The sequence below is a fragment of the Tenrec ecaudatus genome, chromosome 14, assembly GCF_050624435.1.
Source record: "Tenrec ecaudatus isolate mTenEca1 chromosome 14, mTenEca1.hap1, whole genome shotgun sequence".
In the NCBI taxonomy this organism is placed as follows: Eukaryota; Metazoa; Chordata; class Mammalia; order Afrosoricida; family Tenrecidae; genus Tenrec; species Tenrec ecaudatus.
Window position 1 is genome coordinate 46,556,236 of NC_134543.1, and position 6,162 is coordinate 46,562,397.

Sequence of the window (6,162 nt, forward strand, 5' to 3'; positions counted from 1 at the left end):
TTGTGGCCGAGCGTCTTGACACCGGCCACCTGTCATGCAGGCGTGGGACAGCGAGGAAGAGTTCACGTGGCCTCCTTGTTGCAGAGAATGAGTCTATCCCACATGAAGCCACTGGGTTCTCCCTAGACGTAATCAGTACAACTTCTGTGCCAAACCGGAGTCCCAGGATGCCTTGCTACCCTCCCTGGACCCAACTGCTGAATGCTAGGAGTCTCCTGGACCAAAAGAAACATGGTGGTAAAAGCCCAGCAGGAACCCACCGCTTTTCTACCTCCAAGCCAGTCACCCATGCAGGCCACTAGTCGCTTGCAGGGAGATGGAGGCATCTAGGACTCTCCTCCTCGGCACCAGGACACAGTAGGGGCAGGCTCACCCGTAGGGGACGACTGCTATCCACGAGTGCTCATGCCATGCTCACACGAGGGCAGAGACAACCGAAGGTTCAGACAGTGCACGCCCCAAGCCGCATGGTGCTTTGTCATACGGGTCTGAATTCACCACGCATGCTCTTTGGGAACAAGGTGGACCTGCCTGGTTCTCTCCCCACCAGACTCCAAAAGGTACCCTGGGCACCCTGGGTATGAGAGGCTCACAAACCGCACCTTCACAAACAGAGCCCTACCCATGGGCTCACCCTGGGAACGGACACTTGAAGAGGCTCCTGCTGCTGCATCTTTGAACCTTTCTCCCATCGAGTAGAAAAGACTCTTATTTTGGTAGAACTGCTGTTTACCAGTGACAAGTCCCAGCCAGCATTCTGGATCCATCTTGGTCCCCAAGTGGCAACCCACACGTCTGACTTTTGTGGGAAAAAGAGCTCCGGGGCCAGGTGAGCTCCAACAGCGCTTCTTCTGTTAGTGGGCAGCTGCGTGTCGTGCCAGGAGGCCATTAGCCCCATGCCTTGTTTAAGCCAGAGGATTAATGGGGCAAAATTGCTCCTTTCCCCCTATTTCTTAATCAACCCTTTAAAAAATAGGTCAGAGCTAACTTCTTATAAAACCTTCACATTAAAACATCATCCTTGAAAGAAAGTCTCCGGTTGGGGCTCCGAGCATCGCCAGCACTTCCCGGTCCGTTTTCCCAGCTTAGCTCGCTGTCCCTTCCTTGCAGCTGGAGTGCTTTCTGGTTTTAAAGCCAAGCCGGATGAGGGGCAAACCCGCCGGCGGTCTCCATGTCGTCAGGTTACATTACATGTCTCTAACAGACACTTCCATTAGCCTTTCTCTCCTCCTTATAGAACACCATTGTGTATACACGGGGATTTCGTCCTTCCAAAGCAGGCTTGCTTACAAGAAATCGGAGATTAAAGAGCTCGTGTCTTTATAGAAAGAGAAATAACATGTCTGCTGTGTTTATTTGTTGGGTTTCATGATTTATGCTTTCTCCTGAGAAGATGGAATGGAGAACAGTGAACACGTGACATTGTTTAGATAATCCCCACAGAAAGTTGGAGTCCCTCCCTCAGGAACAGGGTTGCCTTTCATTTAAAACAGATATGGTACTGACAGCTTATGAGAAAGAGAAAGATCTCTTAGGTCCTAAGAAATGAATTCAAGATGCTCCTAATTTTGTCTCCAGAGGAGGAGGATCCTAGGAGGAAAGGAGGAATAAAAGTGGGATTAAGAAAGAATTGTATAAAAGTAGAGAATTCAGAGACCCTTTCATGAAACTTTATGTCCATCTAGATTTGAAAGGATTGATGCAATTTGGGTTAAAAGCAGGTATTTTCAGTTTGACCAGTTTCCCCCGAACACATTTCAGCTCCACTCCATTTCTCTAATTCTTAGTTAATTTTCTTTACCTCATGTGGATGGTAAAATAATAATATCAGCAAAGTAGATCTAAAATATTTTTTTTACTGTTGATAAAGTTTCCAAACTACTAACTCGGTTACCTAGGTGTGGGTCCACTGGAAAGGTAGATGGCCAAGAAGGGCCAGTGGTGGCCCTGCTCACAACGTTCTCGATTTCACAGGCACCAAGGTGGCGCAAATGATTCCTGTTCCTAGCGCCACGCCCTCTTTAGAAAGCCTTTTATCGGGAATGAGGCAAGGGCCTATGTTTCAGATCGTCAACTTTGTATTCAACCACTTGAAGTATCAAACACTTCTGTCTGGTGCACGCAGTTTGTCCTTGAAAGTCACTGCCCTGCTGCACAGGGGTGGCATTCTAAGGAAGAACACCCAGAGGTGAACGTTCAGGTAAAAACAAACCAACTGGGGTTTCTGGATTGCACTTCAGAAGAGAAACATCGCAATGTGCATGCACACGCACACAAGGTTCCTTTCTGAACCCCGTGGAGCAGTATGCAAATATACACTCGCCATGAGTTGGGGTTCAGAACAGCACCCCAAAAACCGATGGTGTCAGTAAGGTTAGGGCCATGTGGCCCTTTAACATTTATTAGAAGAAACCGTATATCATCTTTAGCATTTGGAGCACCGAGTCCAACCAGTCATCCCGTCAGCCCTTCGGGGATCAGCTCCTGGTCCTGGCAACTGGGCGCCATCAATGCCCTGTGAAACCTCGCTCCTCCCTTTCTTTTTGAGACTCGGAGATCCCTGCCTCTTGAGACATGTTTGTCTTACAAGGCAAAGCTTTGTTTACAGCATTTCCTAGCAAAGGGGTCTTAGGTCAATGCCAAGGGCCAGATTATTGCCTCTTTAAAGAAAGACCCACCCACAGGAGAAAGCTGTTCATTCAAAGGAAAGGCCTTCAAAGTGCTTGAGGCCTGCGGCTCTGGGCGCTATTTTCCAGGCATCACAGAGCATCCGTATTCAGCTGCTTCCTGATCCAAGGCAAACCCTTCTGAAGATTGGGGGGGGGGGGGGCGGACGCGGGGCGGGGAGTGTTCCTGAGTCAAGTGAGAGAGAAAAGGCCCTTTTCAGGGGCATATAAACTTGAGCAACAAAAAACAAAATTCAAGACTGTCAAGATATCGAGAAACCTACCAGGGCACATCACCTTTAACACATTCTCAGAGGACCTCAGACTTCCTGGCTGTGGCTGAACTGTTTCCCATGAAGCAGGGCATCAGAGATCAGTGTCAAAACACACTGTGGCTGATACTTTCCACAGTCCGCAGACACGTCTCCTCTAACCCTGTACATCTGAGAATCAGCCTGTTGAAGGGACAGCAGTTTCTACCTGGGTCAAGAACCTGACCATTGCCAGTTGTGAATATGGACTCACTGATATTGTATTTCCAGTCAAGAATCATTGGAGCCCTCTGGTGTCTAGAAACAGCTCACCACTCCAAGGGACCGTCAAAATCACCTTCCCTCCACCAACGATGGATTTGGTAGCTGTGCAATGGGTCCTATAATTTTAGTTTATAAAAGATCCATTTCCAGATATGGAGCCACTTGTTTAATATTTGAGGATTTCGTGGGTGAGAGGAGGCTCTCATGCAGAGCAGAGACCAAACAGTAATATCTACAAACAGCCATTCTTCCCGACTTAGCTACCGGAGTCCCTGAGGAGTGCTGGTCCCACCACAGTCCTAAGCTCACCATTTATTCATTTCTTTCTTCTTAACTGGGCTCCTCTCTGGGCTAGGGCGGCTGGTGGCAGTGCTGGTGACGGGGAGGGCACAGACAAGGGAGGAGGAGATGATCCATAAACAAAGGTGCGAACATATCTTCAAGCAAGAAAAACAATATGCCGGGAAGGGTATACGATGCATTGTGAAATCAAGCAAAACTATAAACATTATGTACATCTATGTTTGTATGCGTTCATACAAACATGAAGAAAGGTACAAAAAAGTAACAAAATGATCGGAAAGTTAATATTAGTTGCCTGGCAAGGCCAGAAGCACTGAAGGACATATAAAGAACACAGAACAAGATACTTGAAAGGCTAGTTATCCAAATGAAAAAGGAAACATTTAAAACTGCAATAATAATAATAATAAATGAAATGAAGGCACGCTTACCTCCTCCTACCATCTTATTGCCACTGAAGTTATAGGTCCCTCTCCTCCCACGGATAGTTATCAACTGTGGACTAACTATAAAAGCAGCCATTTGAAGGCACTGAAATGTGACCCCAAGCAGACAAGACCTGGAAGCTCTCCAGACCTTTAAAGAGTGAAAACTCCTTGGTGAGAGCCCAGTTCCTTGACACTGCTCCTACCCCACCCCTCAATGTCCTTCTGAGTGGAAAGCAACCCCAAGGCAGGCTTGGGCTTGGAAGTCAGAGCTGCCAAATATAAGTAGGGAATTCCCAGAAAGAAGGTAACCACGTGGCGAGAGCCCCAAAACTGTATACAAATTCCCCCCACGCCCGAGCTGCCTCGAGAACTGCGTGTGCCTAGCACGTGTGCTAGGAATCCAGTTGAAAGCAAGGGCTGGGAGCCTGAGCAAGCTGAGCAGAGAGGTTGTCAGTTGCCTGGAACAGAGAGATGGGGCTTACAATTCACATCCGTCCAATTGACAGGGGTTGGTGTCCCCTTTGAGCAGTCTCTTGAAACCCTAGAAGGGTCATGGCTTAAGAATAAAGACCATGAAGAGGAGCTCAAGATGGGTGGGCTGCGGGCCCCATACCACGCCGCCCCCATGCAGTCCACCGTGATCAACATCCAGAGTGAACCCCGCATGCCTGACCACGTCGTCTGGTCCCTCTTCAACGCGCTCTTCCTCAACTGCTGCTGCCTGGGCTTCGTGGCCTACGCCTCCTCCATGAAGTCTAGGGACTGGGAGATGGTGGATGACATAATGGGGGCCCAGAGCCACGCGTCCACTGCCAAGCACTTGAACATCATAGCTACGGTCCTCAGCCTCCTGGGAATCGTCATCTTCGTCATTCCTGTCACCACAGGCACAGGGATGTGTTTCCAAGCCCTGTCACAGATGATGGGCCAGCAAGGCTACTAGACTAGTCACTGCACCACACTGCGTTCTGGACCCTCAGGCCCTGCCCTGCTGGATGACCTGACCCCTGGCCTGCCTGCTGCCGCTCCTGTCCACAGCCGTTTGCACATGTACCTCCATCTCTCAGCAAGCTCAATAAAGCACCCTGGTGTGTATAAAAAAAAAGGAATTAAAAACCATGCCTAAAGTTTAAGGGCCAAAGGCTATGCATATTAATGCAGACCCTATTATGAGTCAGATGAGTCCTTATAAACCCCTGCCTAAGTCACTCAAACCTTGCAAGATCTTAGGAGCCAATGGATTTTTTCTGTTAAAAACAAAAAAACAAGGGTTACTGATAGCACCAATTCTTGAAATACTCACATTGCTAATTAAGAACGTAATGGATGTCCAATTGCCCACAGATGGACCCTGGGTCCCCACTCTGCACTCCCCCTTATTCACAATGCTATAATCTTTTTGGTTCTTTGATGCCTGATACCTAATCCCTTTGACACCTTATGATCACACAGGCTGGTGTGCTTTTTCCAATGTGGGCTTTGTTGTTTCTCAGATAGATGGCCACCTATTTATTTTCAAGCCTTTAAGATCCCAGATGCTATATCTTTTGATAGCTGGGCACCATCAGCTTTCTTCACCACATCTGCTTATGCACCCACTTTGTGGGCAATTGGACATCCCCTTGCAGAAGGGCCTCCGGGAGGAGACGAGCGAGTCAGGGTACAGTGTAGCAATAATAAATCATACAATTTTCCTCTATTTCTTGAATGTTCCCCCCCCCCCCATTATCATGATCCCTATTCTGCCTTACAAATCTGGCTGGACCAGAGAATGTCCACGGGTACAGCCAGGAACTGGAAACACAGGGAATCCAGGGCGGATGAACCCATCAGGACCAGTGGTGAGAGTGGCGATACTGGGAGGGTAGAGGGAAGCTGGGGTAGAAAGGGGGAACCTATTACAAGGATCTACATGTAACCTCCTCCCTGAGGGATAGATAACAGAAAAGTGGGTGAAGGGAGACGTTGGACAGTGTAAGATGACAAAGTAATAATAATTTATAAATTATCAAGAGTTCATTTCTGAGGGGGTGGTGGGCCGGAAGGGGAAAAATGAGGAGCTGATACCAAGGGCTCAAGTAGAAAGCAAATGTTTTGAGAATGAGGAGGGAAACAAATGTACAAAAGTGCTTGACCCAATGGATGGATGTAGGGATTGTGATCAGAGTTGTACGAGCCCCCAATAAAATGATTTAAAAAACGTAATGGAAAAGACCACTGATGTGTTCC

At 48.0% G+C, this 6,162-nt stretch overlaps 1 pseudogene; it reads left to right on the top strand.

Moving 5' to 3' along the window:
* The first annotated feature begins 4,522 nt into the window (after window positions 1-4,522).
* On the top strand, window positions 4,523-4,876 carry LOC142426567 (interferon-induced transmembrane protein 2 pseudogene; annotated as a pseudogene).
* The last annotated feature ends 1,286 nt before the right edge of the window (window positions 4,877-6,162 follow it).